The 18,615-nt window shown below is 40.4% G+C and overlaps 1 protein-coding gene and 1 long non-coding RNA gene across 5 annotated transcripts in view; one reads left to right on the forward strand and one right to left on the reverse strand.

Annotated features, from left to right (window-relative positions):
* MAML3 (mastermind like transcriptional coactivator 3) overlaps positions 1 to 18,615 on the forward strand; it is a 408,040-nt gene that overhangs the window by 262,092 nt on the left and 127,333 nt on the right. The gene's annotated exons all lie outside the window — the stretch shown is intronic.
* On the reverse strand, positions 1,166 to 18,167 carry LOC143666303 (uncharacterized). Its single transcript, XR_013167517.1, has 3 exons — positions 17,898 to 18,167; positions 4,793 to 4,954; positions 1,166 to 2,235 (listed from the first exon to the last, which is right to left on the reverse strand). It is a non-coding gene; the product is annotated as an uncharacterized LOC143666303 (long non-coding RNA).

Consider the following 18,615-nt stretch of genomic DNA (forward strand, 5'->3'; position numbering starts at 1 on the left):
TTAAATAGTCACTGCTGAAATGGCACATGAATTTAGTAAGAATATCTGCAGGAAAGTCATTGAGTAAGGAGAGACAGACCAGTCTCTAACATTTATAAGGACCCAGGCAAGAGTGTAAATGTAGGCCCCCATGCCATATGCCTCCTATTTAGAAGTCACACATCAGACTAATAAACTATTAAGTAAAATATGTTCTTTCTTCTGACCTTGACAAGTATACCCTCATATTGCATTTTAGAATCTTTGGCCTCATGGGGCTTCTGTGCAGGTATGTGCCACTCTGAGCCTCTTTTTATCTCCAGCTCTGTTCTGTAACCCACTGGAGCTTCACACCGGCTGTGGGAAACGCAGCTCACGTTGCCAAGGTCCAGCCATACTTCCTTTGGCCATTCTTGGGGCCAGAGGTCGGCATCCACTTTCAGAAGGACAGGCCTGTGAAGATGTCCACGGAGACACTGGAAAAAATTTGGGCAATGGGGACACAGGCTCTGGGTGGGCGCATCGCCTTGGCCGTGCAGATCTCTTCCCCTAGTGGAGAGGGATGTGGCCGCACCAGGACCAGATCAGGGGCCCTTACTGCCTGTGTCTAAGGCATAACTGAAGAGAAGAAGGAGGACTTGGGGAGGAGAGCAAGGCACAGTCATTAAGACTGCTTAGTTCCTTCTGGGTGGGAGGGGTGCCAGAAAGCGGTGACTGGGTGAGGGTAAGGTGGGAGGAGCCAAACAGGATGGAAGAGGGGGGCTGGAAAGAAGGGTGACGGTCAAGAACCGGGGCCACTTCTTCAAGGATAGCGACTCTTAATTTATTATTATATGTAGTTAGAGGATGGGGGGAAAGCTGCTTTTACAGAAGTCAAAGGGCCCTATCATTCAGTGACAAAGAATATGAAAGGCAAAAGAATGATGGTTTTAGAGCTAAAAGCAGTGATTGGGAACGATTTCTTCCCCAAGGTCACTTGGTTCCATCTCGTTTCTGTACTTTTCCCTCTTCCTATTGGATTCTGGTCCCTTGACTGACCCTTTCAGGAGAAAACATTCTACTTTATTTTATCCTCCAGAAGAGGACGAAACTTTTCATTTTTATTCTCTAAGGAGGAAAAAAATCGCCTTTTAGAAAAGCAAAACTGAAAAGTTTCATTGACTATTAGCTAAAAAGAGAAGGATAGTTGTTATACTTGAAATTATACTATTTGCCGAATTAAAGAGGAAAAACTTTTAAAATTTTATACAAACTTTGTTGAATTGAAGAACATTTCTAATGATACTTCCACAGTACAATTTGTCTCTTATTTCACAAATTCTTTTTCATTTTATATTTTAAAAAATAGGTTTTTAAGAGGGAAGCAAATGGGTAATAAAGTTTTATGGTAAAAATACAAGGTACAGCTCTGTACCAGAAGTATTTGTATCCATATTTAATTTTATTCTTAATCAGATTAGTCGATAGGAAATTTGAAATTCCTTCAGAATATTAACCTCACCCAACATTGTCACTTTTTCTCCCAAAGTCGTCGTAGCAGTTGTAGGAACATAATATGTGAACTTGGTTGACTTTTATTTATCAGGAATTTATCATTCAAGATTTTTATTCATCATAAGTAAAACCAAAGAGTCATGGTATGAGCAATTCATAATTTTACTGGACTTTGGATTTGAGGCCAGTGTGAAGATGGAATCAGTTTGTGAGTGAACTTTCCAGTGTTTCAGAGTCTTCTTCTAACCTCTGCTGGACATCTACCTCCTCTGAGCTCTCAGAAAATGAGAGCTGTCATTATTCATCACTATTGTTGAGATTTTGCACACTGTAAGTTCACCTCTGACATAACTACAATAGTGACGTCAGTGACCTCTAGGGTGGAAAATTATTTTTTGTGACAGATTTTCTTTTTAAAACTTTATCAATTCCTTTGGTTGTATATTTGTCAGATCATTATGGATGTGAACGTGTGACCTAAATGAAATATTCAGTTATAATTTCATGATATTTTATAGGAGAAATCACCTTCTCTCTTAATATTTGCAAATTTGCATTCAAGAACGTGTCTAGATACATACGCCTCAAATGTCAAGGGTTTGTACGAGAAAAATGCATGTTCTGATATTATCACAGAAGGTGAAAAAAAAGTATGGCTATTAAGGAGTAAAGACAAGCACCTGGTATAGCCCTTGCACTTTGTTGCAGTTGTAGAGCATGCTAAATCCTTCCAGCGTTTGTACAGTCACCACTTTGTTCTTCCTGTTGAAGAGGAAGAAACGATATTATTGTATGCATTTCAGAGATGAGAAAAAGGCACAGAAAGACTGGGTATTTGGCCAAAAATCTTACCACAAGTGACCAAACCAGGGCTAGTGATAGTAATAAAAGTTACTGTATTTTTTAACAGCTGTGTGCTAGGTATGGTGCTAAGCGTTTCAAAAACATCAAGAGCTAAGGTTCAAATTCCAGTCTGTGTTGTTGCAAATCCCATGCTCTTCCACTCAGCGTTGCTCCCTAGCTTTAGGTTTCCAAGGTCCTCCTAGTTCAGTTTTCTTTCCACTTCTTAGAAAGGGATTCACTGACTTACTCATTTATTCACTGACCTGCCATTACACAGCACCTCCTCTTTACCAGGCTTTGTGCTCTCGTGGCAAATGCAGAGAGAGTGCAGAGGTGTGTCCACACTTACCCAACATGTGTGTGGGGAGACCCATGGGCAAAAGGCTAGATTATAGCACAGCGTGAGTGACCAGTGGCAAGAGCAAAAGGCAAAAGGGTGGTCAGGGCAGAAAAAAAGTGACATTTGGGCTGAATAGTAGAGGATGTAGGAATTTGGCAAAGCAAGGAGTGAAAAAGGATTCCAGGACAGGGAACTGGTTGGTCAGAGGTGCAGGAAGATGTCGAGTAGGGAGAGGCAGTTGCTGGAAAGATTGCAAAGAGTCAGAATGTGAGGGGCATTTCCTCCTAACCCAGTGGTTTCCAAACTAGTCTGTCCGTTAGAATAACCTGGGGATCTTTTTACAATTTTCCAAATCCAGGCCACGTCTTAGATCATTTCATTCTCCATCTCTGGGGGTAGGCACAGGCATTAGTATTTTTCCAGAGCTCCCCAGTGATTCCAGTCTGCGGACAAGTTTGGTCACCGCTGGCCTAACCAGCTAGTGAAGATTTAATCCTGGAGTACAGCCAATGGAGGCTTCAAGAAAATCAGAGACATTATCATATTTGCTCCTGATAATAGTAACTAGTTTCGCTGAGGGTGTACTCAAGCATAGGCAGTCTGGAGACACTGACTGGCCAGAGGAGCAGCCATGCAGGGGTTCTTATGGACATCTTTAGGGGAAGCTTGCCCTTTGGAGTTCAGCAGACCTCGATTCAAATTCAAGATCCACCTTTGCCAACTTTGAATTTCAGGCTCTTAACTAAGCCTCTATAAGTTTGATTTCCCTATCTATAATGTGGAATCAGTATCTATTTTGCTTGATTATTATAAGGCTTATAAGATGTTGTATGTAAAACACCTGGCTTGACATTGAATAGATATTCATACATATTAGTACCCTTAAAAGATTGGAACCATGATGGTGAGGATGTTTTAGGATCAGCTGGTTGGCATTGTGGGTGGTGGGACAGGTTGCAAGTTCAGAGAGGAAAATAAGAGAGAAGAATCAAGGATAACTGAAGTTTTTAGATTGGGAAAATGAATAGCTGGTGCTGCAGTGATCTAACATCAAGAGTAAAGGAAAGGGAGCAGGTCTTGGGAAGAAGATGACATGTTTGGTTTATATGTGTCCAGTTTGAGGGATTCACAGGGCACAAGGAGGAGATGTGCGTAAACACTTGGTGTGGGTCTGGAGCTCAAGAGAATGTGGCTTTAGGAGGGATCAGCAGAGTTGGTAGTTGCAGCCATGGGAGTAAATAAAACAATTTGGTGAGATACAGTACACAGAGAGAAGAGAATGAGCCAAGGACGGAGCCTTTGAGAACACCCACATTTAAGGGATAAGCAGGTAAGGAAGAAATAAAGGAAGGAGGGAGATAAGAAAAAAAGCATCTGGGAAGTATGAGGAAAGCCAGTCAGGAGTAATGTCCTAAGGTCTAAGAGTGGACAACAGTCAAACAGAGAGAGATCATGATATCAAAGGCTGAGAAAACGATATATGAAATGCACTGTGGCCCTAACTCATAGGAAAAGGGAGAGCTTCATATTTTAGTTCAGGCAGTTTGATATATATATATATATCTCACATGTATGTGTGGTTAGATAGATAGATAGATAGATAGATAGATAGATAGGTAGGTAGGTAGGTAGGTAGGTAGGTAGGTAGATATTTCTTGCATTGAAAAGTATGGAGTGCCCTTCTGTGTATAATCTGTGCACTGAGACATAGACTAAATTGAGGTCACAGTTTAGAAGACTGATGAACTTAAAACTGACCCAGTCCCTCGACAGGTAGGTACAGATAGAGGTCAAAGTGAACATATAAATCTGGCTCTCCTCATGTTTAAACAAAAATAAAGGAAGTGGTTCTGTTGCACTTCTCTTTAATTGATGGAAGAATAAAGTTTGGTTTAATTGGTGCAATAGGGAAAATAAGAAAAGAGAAGATTACGAGGATAAGGTTTTCAGCAGGATTATACTCAACTAGGATGCAATCCTGGGACATCCCTACTTGTTTCTGTGTGGTCCATGGCATAGGAAATTACTTTGGGGGACTTTCTGGACTACGGCCAGGAGAAACCCCTTCCCTCCTGTCCTTCAGAGGATCCACACACTCTCTGCAGAAGAACGTTCTTTGGAAGTGTAGAGACAAACCTGAAGCGAGTTTTCTGCAGATGCTCTCCGGACCTGCAGCCTCCGCTCGGAAGCGCCGGGGTTGCATGGACTCCTTGGTGGAACCCCGCCTGACTCCCAGGGGGCCACGTCCTTCGGGTTCTGCAGCCCCGAGAATGAGTGGGTCCGGCAAATCAGAGGTATCTGTTGATAAATGAAAACTCCTCTGATAAGATGTACATTTTGCACTTAATTAACAAAGTAAGTCCCTCTCTTCTGGGGCTTAGCAGAGTGCGCTGCTGCCCTGTGGACCCATCACGGCTCTCCTGCCCTGGCCGCGCCGGACCAATGACTGACCGCAGCAGTCCCGCTCCCGGGAGACCTGGACTCAGACCTGCCCGACAGCCCTGCGGGAACTTCCCGAGACTGCAGAGCGCCCTGAGACTTTCCACCCCACCTTCCCTCTTGTATTGTATCTGTCAGTCTCTCCTCAGCTCTCCCTGAGAGTTTTCTGCTAGTGAGCATGTTCCCTAAAAAAAATCCTTTCCTGTTTAGTACTGTCTTGGTGTCTGCTTTTCAAAGACCTGAGCTAGCACACCCTGTTTAAGAGTTGAGCATGAGGTCTTCCATGTTGTGGTATGCTGGATCCAGGCTTTTGAGCTCAGTTAATTGCATGCAAGGTAATTCACCTCGCTCTGTCTAAGTCGTCTGCAAATTGGGAACAATTCTAGTATGTTTCTCATAAAATTGTTGTGGCTATGAAGTGAGAGTGCATATAAATCATTAACACCGTTCCTGACAGTGAGTGCTCACTGTTATTATTTTTTAAGTCAACACTATTTTCAGAGCACTTTCTTCTGACATCCTTCAAGATATTCTAAATAAAATAGTGTAGAGACTTTTTAGGGTAAAATCAGAGATGTTTTCCTAAGTGCTGCATACCCAGTAACATAATTTGACCTACTGTATTAGCAAATCCATGACACCCTGAGATGCTTTTTAAAGTAGTTTTTAAAGACCTGAGCTGCTTTTTGATATTTTGCTATGAATCTGTTTTGAGAGATGACATAGCAGTAATCCAAGATGGTGGGGGACAGAACTCGAACTTCTCTTTATTTTCAGTCTACTTTCTAGACATATGTCTTGTTGATGGCGGACAGTTATTTCTCACGACTTCTGATTCAGATGACATGTCTTACAGATGGCTTGACTTCTGATCCAGTGAAGGTTAATTTTCAGTTTTAAATGTGGTTCATTGTCTGAAATTCTCAGTGACTACCAAGATCCCCAGTCCTCAAGGCATTTTCACCTGGGTGTGCTCACCGATGTTACGAGACGTGTGGAAAGCATGGAATCACACATGCCAACAGAAAAAAGCTGGGATTATGACAAAATGGTCAGCAATAGAGAAACTGTTTGAATACTACCCTAAAGCTGCAGGCAGTGCCTGTGCCACCCTCTTGGCGCTTCATATTTCAGAACACAGCATTCCTTTCAGTGATTTTTATTGAAAACTAACTTGCTGTGTGGGATGCCCAAAAGTATGTGACATGGTCTTAGCATTCAAGGAACTTACAATGAATTCATTTTTAAAATGAAGTCTCATAATTTGACTGAATCTAATAATTTCCACTGGCCCTGCAAAAAGTGGAGCCAAGAGTCATCAGACAACCCAGCCATAGTTCTGTCCTCTTCAACATTTTTATGAATGACTTGGATAAGATTATAAAGGATACATTTATCAAATTGGAAATAACATGAAGCTGGGAGGAATAATGAATACAGTACATTGAAGGGAGGAATGAAGATCTAAAAAAGATCTTCATGGTTTAAAACACTAGGCAGAATCTATCAAAATAAAATATATCAGGAATCAATGTAAGGCTCTGCCAGTTACTGTGTGACTTTAGACAAGTTACTTAACCTCTCTGTCTTTGTTCCCTAAAGTGTAAATTGGGAATAATGATCACTCCTACACAAAGGACTGTCCTAAGTATTGATAAGTCAGTGCACATAAAGAGCTTACCATGCCCACCACATTGTAGGTGCTGAGTACGTGTAACTGGTACTCCTTTGTCTGTAATTGTCTTGGTGGAAGCATGTATTAATCCCACAAAGGCCCACTGTGACTGGTGCTGTCAGGCCACATTATATGGCATATGTTTAATGAATGCCACACTTTGAGAGATAGAGAGACTGGATTGAGTTCAAAGAAAAGTAGCCACGATGGTGAAAATCTCAACATCATCTTATATGATGAAAGGTTAAGAGAACTGAGTATGTTTAGCCTGAAGGAAAGAAGACTCCGGTAGTACCTAACAGCATTTGCTAATATTTGAAAGGTTCTCATGTTGTAGGAAGTTTAGATTTATTGTCTACCCAGGGGCTAAAGTTGAACGTTTCAGAAAGACAAAGTTTGGCTCAATATAAGGAAGAATTCTCTAATAGTGAGAGCTGCTCAGGGATGGTCACAGCTGCTTCAGGAGGAAATCAGGTTTATCACTAGAGGTGATCACAGGCCAAATGGCCACCTGGTGAATTGATGGGTAGACTGGGTGGTCCTTAAGGCGCCATCATTCTCTGAAATCCTGTGAGTCTGTAAAGAAATAGGGCTATTTTAGCCAAGACAATAGGCAAGAAAACCTGTTATCAATCTATTGGTTTATTTTACACCCAAGAAGCAAACCCCTGGCCACCAGATCAGAACGTGGTGGAGGCCGTGTTCCTGGCAGGTTCGCTATGGGTGGTGACAGCGGGGGAGGCGAGGGCATCTGCGTGTTCCAGGGCGAGCACCCCCTCAGTGCCCGGCTCCCGGCTTTGCTGGGTGTCTGTGGGCCCTCTGGCTCACAGGCAGAGCCTGGCTGGATGCACACTGCCAAATAAAGAGTGGCTCAACAGACCGCTTGTTGTTTATCTTTCTTAATCTCTTTTAAACCTCTTCCTGCTTCAGCCAGCAGTCACCCAGTTGCAGAGGTTAAGCTGACTCCCAACTCCTCTTTCTTTTGGTGTTTAATGTCACTGATATTTGTTTTTCCCATTTGCTTTGGGTTCTTTTTGTTGTTTGAAATTACGAAACGCCACTATGTCTATGCTAATTAATTATCGTATGCTGTGTTTTCATGACTTTTTCTTACTTGGGTTTTCCTTCGTGCTTTCCCTATTAGAATTTAAAATTTGAAACTACATGGACAGCCATGTACAGTTTTGCCCGCCCCCCCTTGTGTATTAGTATTATGGTTGCCTTAAGCATTTGCTTGTATTACAAAATAGCATATAGATATGGGTTATTGGCTACATCTTCCTAAGAGCTACAAATTATATTCTTCAAAAATGATCAAGATATACTTTCTTTTGGTGGGTGGGAGGGACACTAGACTCCCCAGCATTCTGCCCGGAATCAGAGTCCAAAGGTAAAAGACTGCTGCTTTTCTCAGAGGTACAAGTTTTTCGTGGCTTATGGAGAACTAGCTCTGACTCCAGTACTTCACAGCTTCACAGAGCTTAGACACTGGGCTCTCACATCAACCTTTAGCTGCCTGCATAGAACAAATCAGAAAGAAGTCATTCATTTGTTTTCTGATCATTGGCTGTTGACTCTGAGCACTACCTGCTCATTCTACTTTCCTGGTAGTTTGAGAACTGCCTTCTTTGTGGTACCTTAAGCTGGGAGAGTTAAGATCAGTTGCCTCTAATGCCCTTTCAGATTCCCCATATTGCAAGTCTTTAGAAATGTTCTTTTTTCCACCAGAAGGATCCTTCTCTTGACTCCTTACCATTTGAGTTTCAAATTTTGCAGATGATTAAAATTATATTACATCACATTGCTTAACAATATTCTTTCACTACCCTGGCAGGCGTCCAGTCCACTCTACACATTTTCCGTAGCTACATATTCCCTGTGGTTTTCCTGTCCATTCTTTCCATCTATACTGAACATCTCCCAGGTTCCTCACACTGTGCTGGGCAAGATAAAGACAAGACATTGACATTGCCCTCAAGGAGCTTATTGACAAGCGGGGAGATAGAGAAACAGACAGTTGCAATGCAGTGTGAGATGAGCTGGGATGCTGGTAACAGTGGTGAATTTGGATCTGGAGGCGAGACACCTGGTTCTGAAGATCCAGATGGTGTCAGTGTACGGCAGACCCTCTGGGAGAAGGGAGATCTGACCCGTCTTGGAGGGGTGTGTAGTTTTTCAGAGTCTATGTTTGAAATAGAACATTTTTGTAAGGAAGTATATAAAGGTTTTCTTGTAATGAGTTGCTTTGTTGAGTCCTGTGGACTCAAAATTTTTGTGCTGCCATCTGAAAATTAAACTTAGAAAGAAGGGGTTTCAACACCATTTTCACAGACCTGAACTAGTCTCATGCTCTCAAAATGATATCAAACCTTTAAGGCCCATGATGAAGATGAGATAATTTATATAAGAGCATTAAGGTAAGGTAAAAGGAGCCATAAAAATGTAAGTTTTTTTTTTTTTTTTTTTGGATTATCAAACACCCTCTTCTGGAATATTTCTGATTCCTTATAAAGTCTCTGATGATTTTAAACTTGAAGAAGTGGAGTCTTTTGGAACGCTCAAGCAAAGAACACTATGTAGTGCATGTAGATATGCCAGTGGGATGTTAAATCAAGTAAATGTGCTGAAGAACAGGGAGAAAAAGAGAAAGGAGCCTTTCTAAAATTGCTTTAACTGGTAAAACTACCCTGAAGCCATTCTGTGTGGACAAATTTATTTTCTTTAATATATACATTGATAAACTTTTATTCTAACTTTGTTTCATATCTTTGCATGAGATCCTTTTGATCTTGCAGCAGCTTCATTCCCTCAGATCTCCAGAAGTGCCAGGCCCTGAGGTTTAGCTTCCCCTGGGATGTAGCATAAGATGAAGTTCATACTCAAATAGAGTGAGGACAGGATCGTTTAACATACAGCATGTGCTCCAGCTGCCCCCTTCATCGTCTGCTGAATCTTTTGGAAACCTCAGACATCTAAACATGTCCAACTCTAACAATGACAGAAAGAACCCAAGACACAGAGCCACTCCCCAGATCTAAATCCATTGATTTAGAATTGAAAGTATATCAAGGTCAATGATTAAACAAGCTTGACTTCCCTGTTTCCTGGGTGAGAGCATAAAGATGATTTAGGAAATAGAGGGGGGCTGTAAGGAGGAATTGAAGATTATGACAATATTCTTAAGACACAGATTCAACAACCAGGCTGGAGCCATGGACAATGCAGGGCATTCTTCCAGTGGAATTTGTCTGATGGCTGCCACATAGCCAGAGAGAACACAAAAATGCAAAGCACCATGTTCTGCAACAAAAAGAGCAGGCCTTATTCTCTAAACAGCATTCAACTCTGATAAGTAGTCTTGAGCATAGAGGACAGCTGAGTACAAGACTAAGATGTTTTGCACTGGGGACTATGGTTTTGCTCTCTGCTATGCTGCCAGGCCCAAACCAGTATTGAGTGGATCATATGAGCTTGTGGTTATCTATGAAAATATTCCTCACCGTGAACACAGAACATCAAGAATGCTTTGATGTTCTACCATGCCATTTAACGTCACTGAATTCTGGAGAATTAGATGGGCCTCCGAGCTCATCTGGTCCATTCACCAGATGACTGTCCCTCGGACACATGGAGCACCAGAGTTAGGATATGGTGTGGAAAGAAAGTGTGTTGTAATAGTGGCAAAAAAAATCAGGATTCTAGTCCACATTTGCCATTAATATGGACTTTGTAGGTTTGTGCAAGCCACTGTACCTCTCTGGCCCTCAGTTTTCATATTGAGAGTTGAGGAAGTTGCATTAATAGCAAAAAATATCCAAAATTCATTTAACACTCACTATATGCCAGGCACTGGCTGAAAGCTTTATAGACTTTGTAGTTAATCCTCAAACAGGCTATGAATTTGTTTTCCTCGGTGTTCAAGTGAAGAAGCTGAAGCACAGAAAGGATAAGGAAACTTGCCCAAGCTCTCATAGCAGATAAAAGGTGGAGTTGACATTTGTATCCAGTCTTCTCTCTGGTGGTGCTGAATTTTTTCCGTCATTAACATCCTCTGATTTTGTGACTGGTGTTCTAGTTTGCTAGCTGCCGGAATGCAACACACCAGAGATGGATAGGCTTTTAGTAAAAGAAGACTTATTTTGTTCTTCAGAGGAAAGATAGCTAACTTTCCACTGAGGTTCTTTCTTACATGGGAAGGCACAGGATGGTCTCTGCTGGCCTTCTCTCCAGGCCCCTGGGTTCCAACAACTTTCCCCAGGGTGACTTATTTCTGCATCTCCAAAAGCCTGGGCTGAGCTGCGAGTGCTGAGATGAGGTATGCTGAGCTGCTTGGGCTGTGCTACATTACGCTCTCTCATTTAAGCACCAGCCAATTAAATCAAACATCATTCATTGCAACAGGCACGCCTCCTAGCCGACTGCAGATGTAATCAGCAACAGATGAGGTTCACGTACCATTAGCTCATAGCCACAGCAACAGAACTAGGTGCCTTCACCTGGCCAAGTTGACAACTGAATCTAACTACCACAACTGGGATATCTCAAAACCATAGCGAATCAGTAAACAGTGATCTGTTATCAGCTCCACTGCTGCCATCAGCTTCCCTGAGAAATGAAGCAGGGAGGTGATGAGAGAGCTTTTGCCTATTGAAGCGGCTTTGTGTTCTTATCCTCAGCCTCACCGTCCCAGTCCATCTAAACAGTCCTCAAAGCATCCTTCCTGCTCCTCTCTGCCCTCAACCTTGGGCCCCCCACCTTCTCCTCTTTCACTTTGTTTCTTTATATGAAAATATGAAAGACTATATGTTCCTGAACTGGAATATATGAACTTCCTCAGCAAGGTTAGTTGGTTAGTTTGTTTTCTATACTGTTTTCAAAACAGAAGCATGCATCATTGTGAGAAACAGCAACATTTTCATAGTACCATTTGATATTGATGAAACTTTGAAGATTAGCAACCTATCTTGTTCTGTATGTATGAGTGGGAACTTCCCTGAAATAGTCGGCACTTTGGCCAACTATTGCCTGATCACTTAATCACCATTCTGTGTTGTTGGCTCTTCGTCTGTAACACAAGAAGAACATAATAACTTGTGTATTGTGCTTTCCCGTTTACTGGTGATTTTGATGTACATTACTTCTTTTAATCCTCACCTGTAAGGATAAGTATATGATAAATAGGAGAACTGAGGCCCATAGATTACCCAGCTAACAAAGAGCACAGCCAACAGACAAACTAATATGTTCTTTCCATTTTACAGTAGCTGTGTCCATTAGGGGAGGTAGACATAATTAACCAGGATACTTATGAGCTTGGGCAAATGTGAAATTCCTGGAATTGATTATTAACAGTCCAGAAATATGAAAAGTACCATACAACTAAAAACATATTATCCTCTGTATCCTTGTGAACACTGGAAATAAAATTAAGCTATATCGCAGATGTATTGGCAAAGTCCCCTGAGGGATGGGAGAAAAACATGGAACTATTAAACCTTACCATCAGGGAACCCCCTGATACTGTGTCAAACTTTAGGAACTCAATAAATAGGCCCTGCCCTCTTGTGAAGCTTATGTAGGTAGTAGAGAAGCTTAGCCTACCTATAGGCATGCCTAAGAGTTAGTTCTGGAGGACCTCCGTTGTCACTCAAATGTGGCCTCAGTCTCTCTAAGCCCAACTCTGCAAGTGAAATCATTGCCTTCCCCCATACATGGGACATGACATCCAGGGGTGAAAAATCTCCTTGGTGATGTGGGAGAGGTCTCCCAGGGATGAATCCAGACCTGGCGCAGTGGGATCAACAATTATATCCTGACCAAAAGGGGGGAAAGAAGTATAAGTAATAAGGTATCAGTGGCAGAGAGAGTTCAAGTAGAGTCGAGAGGTTACTCTTTATGTTGCTCTTACTCAAGCTTCAGGTAGATCTTGCTACCTATCATAACCTGCCAACCCCGAACCAGGACCATTTCATCCAATCCTAAAGAACACCTCAGGCAATAGATAAGATCCCACAAGGGTTCCATGCACTAGAGTAACTTTCCCGAAACCTCCAACCTCCAGATGTGTCCCTGGTCCAGATAAGTTCTGAAACCTAGCCCAGCCTCTCCAGAACATCAGATAGTTCTATCTCCCTACCCCATATTAGTGACAGACCCTTCCAATATCAAAAATTTAGAATTGCCATAGCCCAAACAACCCTAAAGAAAGGTATGGAAAGATCAAACGTAATAGTAGAGTTATACATAGAAGATAGGACTTAACAAAGGAATGCTGAATCATTAAATTGATATCTCTTTTAGTCTCCAGTATTTTAGAACAACTAGAAGTAAAAACCTAAAATTGTGAAATTGTAACCCATGTCAAAGTCTGAAATATGTTTTACAACTAATCGTGGTGCTGTCCTTGAAATTTAAGCTTTTTTGTATATATGGGATACTATAAAATAAAAAAAGTTAAAAAAAAAATTAAGCTACGGACAATAGGTTTCCAACTTTTTTGCATCTATGGTACTCCCCTTATCTTTTAAGTTTTATCCTGTGACCATGACTAGGCATAGGTTGAATTTCAGAAAGGTTATAAAACCATAAAATTTATCCCCCAAAATTATTATGTCTTGCAAAGTTTTCATCAAGATTTTTTCAATACCTTGATGATGATATATTCGTTAATGATCTTCAGTAATATAGAACAAGTGTTCTGAAATGTATACATTAATTCTGAAATTTGAGCCTGATTCCTGTAGGTGGTCAATCTATAAATCTGCATTGGTTAATACAGCCTGTGACTTAGCTGGTACAACCAGCTTATGTTACCCATCTACTCAAGTTTCAATTAGCAGCTAGCTCCAAGGTACTCAGAGTCTTGGAATCCCTTCTGTGGTTTGGAGAAAGACTGTGTACAAACTTAAAATAGCAACCTTCACTCCTCCATTTCCTATCAGTGATCCTTCAGCTATGCACTAAGAGGTCTCTAAGATCAGTTTCATGTACAATAGCCTTTTACCTTCCTTGAAGGTACTTGTTCACAAGTAGCCGTTTGTATTAGTTAGGGTTTTCTAGTGAAACAGAATCAGCAGGAAATAGCTATAAATATAAAATTTATTAAAATGTCTCATGCAACTGTGAGGATATAAGAGTCCAAGATCTGTAGGGCAGGCCACGAGCTGGCAGCTCCAATGGAGGTCCTCAACAAACTCTCAGGAGAGGCTGGCTGAAAGAGAAAGAGTGATTGTCTTTTCTGAATCTTCCTTAAAAGCCTTTCGGTGATTAGACGAAGTATCACTCATTGCAGAAGACACTCCCCTTAGCTGACTGCAAATGCAATCAGCTGTGGATGCAGCCAATGTGGTCATGATTTAAGTCCGTAAAATGTCCTCACAGCAACAGACAGGCCAGCACTTGCCCAACCAGACAACTGGGTACCACCACCTGGCCAAGTTGGCACGCGAACCTGGCCATCACACCATTGTTTTAATGTGAGAACATCTACCTACTGCAATAACTGGTCTTCAAACATAGCCATGCTTTCCTGGAAGTTTCCTTTGCAATTTCAAGAGGAGTCCTGATATCATGTACAAAAACCTACTTTCTACTTAAAGGCCTGAGCCAGTGTGCTCACAGAAGCTGTCTCTGTTAACTCTTTATATTAGCCCCGCCTTGCCAAGTGTCAACATGGACATTTTCCTTGGAAAATGGAAATAATGAACTAAACTATATGTTGCTTGGAAGCTTTTGAGAAGAGAAAAAGCCTGAAGACATCTATGTTTGAAGATAATTTGGTTTCTCTTTTTCTTCCTTTTCTACCCTATTTCTCTATAAGCTCTGGCATTTACAGCCTTGGGCATTGCAAAAGAAAGATTTTCAAAGCCAACAGAAGCTGACCTTCCTAAGAAGAATCTCCAGAAGCTCAGAAGAGAAAGAAAGTAGTCCAAGTGGCATGTTAAATCTGTGATGCCAAATATGCAAACCAATCAAGCAAACCTAGATTGTAAAGTAACAGCTCCCCAAAGAAGACCAGAAGTGCTCACTGTGGCACTGTATCTGAGAAGAGGTTGACCTATAGTTCCTGGATCCAGGCAGTTCTAGGAGCCCAAGAGGAAAATTTGCAAAATTATAAAGCCTTTTGCTCCCTTCAGAAAGACATGTACCTGGAGAAATGGTGTTTGAAAGGAGAACAGAATTAGAGAAAGTCCTAAAACCAAGTTTCTCAAAGTAGTGACTCTTGAGAATCCAGAAAGTTTGTTATCTAAAACTACCTGAATTCCCCACTTACCCAGAAAGAGCCTCTTAAAATATGGGTACTTTCCTACGATCAACCATATTCTACATTTTGGTAGAGTATTTATTTTCTCTTTTTCTTCTCTCCGTCTCACAGGTGGTCCCCTTTCTATCTTCTAAACATAAGTATATATATAAAGTGGCCACCAAGCTTTACTCTCAGTGGTTATTTTGGAAGCAAAGAAAATATAGCTGGTTGAGGTTTGCACCAGCGCTAGTTGTTTATAACCCAATCTAGCTTATCTCATGGACGCCTGGAAAGCCTTGGACATGACCATTTAATTTATCATGCAAACTATGACCCTTTAGAAAGTGAAAAAGGACACTAACCAAAGGGTCACGAGGATAACCACTGTAAGGCAGACTGGTCCTGGACAAATCAGGATCAATGGTCACCCTAATTATGCATAGTGAAATTAACTGTATGAATAGAGACTGCTAAGACAGTAGTGCTAACTTGAAACTATCTTTTAGGATTTTGTTTTGCCCCTGACTTAATTCTTCCATCTTTTTTATATAGAATCACCCAGAAGCTTAGATTTTACAAAATACTGCTTACTGTTTTTTTTACCCTGATACCAGTCATTAAACTAGCTACAAAAAATAGAATCTAGAGAGAAAACATATATGCTAAATCTAAATAAAATTTGGGTTTTGGGTAAGTTTGAATTTTCAGCAAACTAAAAAGATGGTCTATAATACCATTAGTTCTATTCATCTGTAAATCTCGTATAAATCATGGTAACATAGATGTTTTTACACAGCATAAATAACCAGATATTTATTGTTTCTAGTAAGACTACCAAACTATGTTTTCTCATAAGGTACTTTTTCTATAATTTCTATAAATGTATCAAACATTATTTAAAATGTTAACAATTACAGAAAATAGCTCTTCAGAATTTTATGCAAAATTTCAAGACAACCCACTGAATCACAAATGAACCATAAAGGAATGTTTTGATAGGAAAATTTTAGAGAGCATGACAAATTAAAAGCTGAGTGGTTAAGTTACAGTGGATCTCAGTTGGGCTAACTAGTCTATATTTCAGTGTGTTATTGCCGTCAGGAGCAGTATTTTTTTTATGATGCAAGTAATTTTTAGACTCAAATTTTAAAACTATTCTTTTCTAATGAGTCTTCTTTTGCCTTCATCATAGTCCATTCCTGCTCATCCTCCTTCCTCTGAGCATCTCGATGAGCTAGGGAGAGCCAGCCCAGAACTGCAGTCTGACCACTTTATCAGCCATGAGGTCAGAACTTGCCTTATTTTTTCCCCCATGTTTCTCAGAGTCTCCGAATCTGGAGCCTCCTTTCACTATATTTGCTCTAATCCTTTTCCACAGGAAATTTCCAGGGACCAATCATAGCCAAGCAGTTAATACAGTTTTTCCCTTAACCACTTAGTCACTGGTCTGGAGAACTAACAGAATTCTGTTATAGAATAGCACATGTAAGTTTTTGTTCCCACACACACACAGAGTAATACAAGTGTATCATGTTTCACTTTCTGTAATAACTGCATGTGTTTATTATTTTTATCTTTTCCTTGTGACCAAGATGATCTTTATAGGATTAAATATATATCCATTTGAAAAAAGATATAAATGCACGATGCGGGAAACAGTGAGATTTAATAATGTTTAAATATGGGTTAGAGCATTATCAGAAAAGGAAAGCAGGAAAAAAAAGAGAGCATAAGTATTGCTGAGTAGGATGGAAGAGAGAAGTACAAGAACGGTATAGGGGCTCATCCTAACAGTTTGAAACTGGGAGCATTTTTCAGCTCATTTTTTTCAGCTGTTCATAATCTCAGCCACAAATAGGGGCCAAAGTATACATTTGGTGTAATTTCATAGCATAAAGTAGATCCTTTTTCGGATCATAACATGCTCTATATTGAATTTTCTCTAAAAATTGACTTGCCTCTTCTCTAAGCTTAGAGGAAAAACAGATCCTATTTCCTGTTAATTTCGTTGCTAAAATTTGGGCAAAACTATTTCTCTTTTTCTGTGTTTATTTATATAAACTATATGTGTAAATTCCTCAAAAAATTGTTATTTTGCTTTAGTGAGGAATTTTTTTTCATCGAACTTTTGTCTTATTATAAAAATAATTTATGTTTATTGTAGAAAATGTTTTTTTAATCCATACAAGAAAAATAGGAAAATTTAAAATCACTCAAAATTGCACCACCTAAAAGTAACCACTGTCAAAATTACTGGTGTATTCAATGTTTTTTGTTGTTGTTGTTTTTCTTTTTTACGATTAAAAGGCCGTTTTGAGGGAAGGATTCTGCCCATTTCAACACTGTTGTATTTGTAAGTGCATATATCTCACACGTTAACACTTCTGGATCTATAGGCTAGAATAATTTTTTAAATGACTGGAATATTCAACCAGAAAATATCTAACATATGCAGCTTCTGCCTCAGCTATAATGGTGCCCTGGTGAGAAGCAGCCGTCGATGCTGTCATTTCTGTGCGCACACACACACACATCCATCCATCATGAATATTTAAAATTCAATCATTAGGTGCAGCAGCAGCAGTGGCAGCATATTTGTTGCAACTGATCAGCCACTAATGGTTTAAAAACTTAGAAATTGGGGCCGTCTTTTGTCAATTGAAGAGGATTATTCCAAGCCACTGAAGCTCCTTATCAGAATGGAAAAGTGTATTAAAAGAGATGGGATTGCACACCCCAGGGCCACTTACAATATATAATTTCCCAAGCACACATGCTTAAGAGGAAAACAGATCACAGGGATGGGATTGGAAATCCCTGAAAGAGTCCCTCATCCAGAGAAAACAAACTACCAAACAAACAAATAAACATACTAAACATACCAAGTGCTCTTTCTTCCATCAGTCCCATGCAGACAGATATTTCTGGTGAAGAGCTCCCAGCCCTTTGTGATCTGTTCTTGGCACTCCAATCATTCCTTTCCTTCGCCAGATTAATTATCCTCTCCCAGCCAGCCTTCCACAACAGAAGCAGCAGTGTATTCTATTGTCACAATAATCAGGTGAAATGTTTTCTTTTGTTACCATAAGTTTGGAGATCAGCAACAGAATATGACTACAAAGTATTTTTGAAAATTATCTCCTGTGTTTAATTTGAACAGTTCACAGTGCAATGAATCGACTGGCTAGCACTAGCCTCGGTACTTTGTTTCTTAATCACTTCCCAACTCTCTAGATCATATTTCGAAGGTTTTGTACAGAGGCCCAAAAAAGATCTTCAGGCTTGCTGAATGCCTCCTCCTCATGACCTGAGTTGTCAGAAATCTTTGAGAGAAATAAAGTATCAGGTGTGTGTTTACAACAGGCATTATCTAATTCCTTATGATTCTTGCGGGACCCACTTCAAAGTGTTTTTCTGATTTGCTCAACACATTGAATCTCGTTCTTTCTATTCTGCAACTTCGCATAGCCACTAGCACAGACCAGGAGTGATCACATACATGTATGTGTGTGTGTGTGTGTATATATGTGTGTGTGTATATATATATGTAACTGCTTTAACTTTACACAATCTGAATAATGGAGGAAGGAGAGAGAGAGG

The sequence above is a fragment of the Tamandua tetradactyla genome, chromosome 22 (genome assembly GCF_023851605.1).
Source record: "Tamandua tetradactyla isolate mTamTet1 chromosome 22, mTamTet1.pri, whole genome shotgun sequence".
Lineage (NCBI taxonomy): Eukaryota > Metazoa > Chordata > Mammalia > Pilosa > Myrmecophagidae > Tamandua > Tamandua tetradactyla.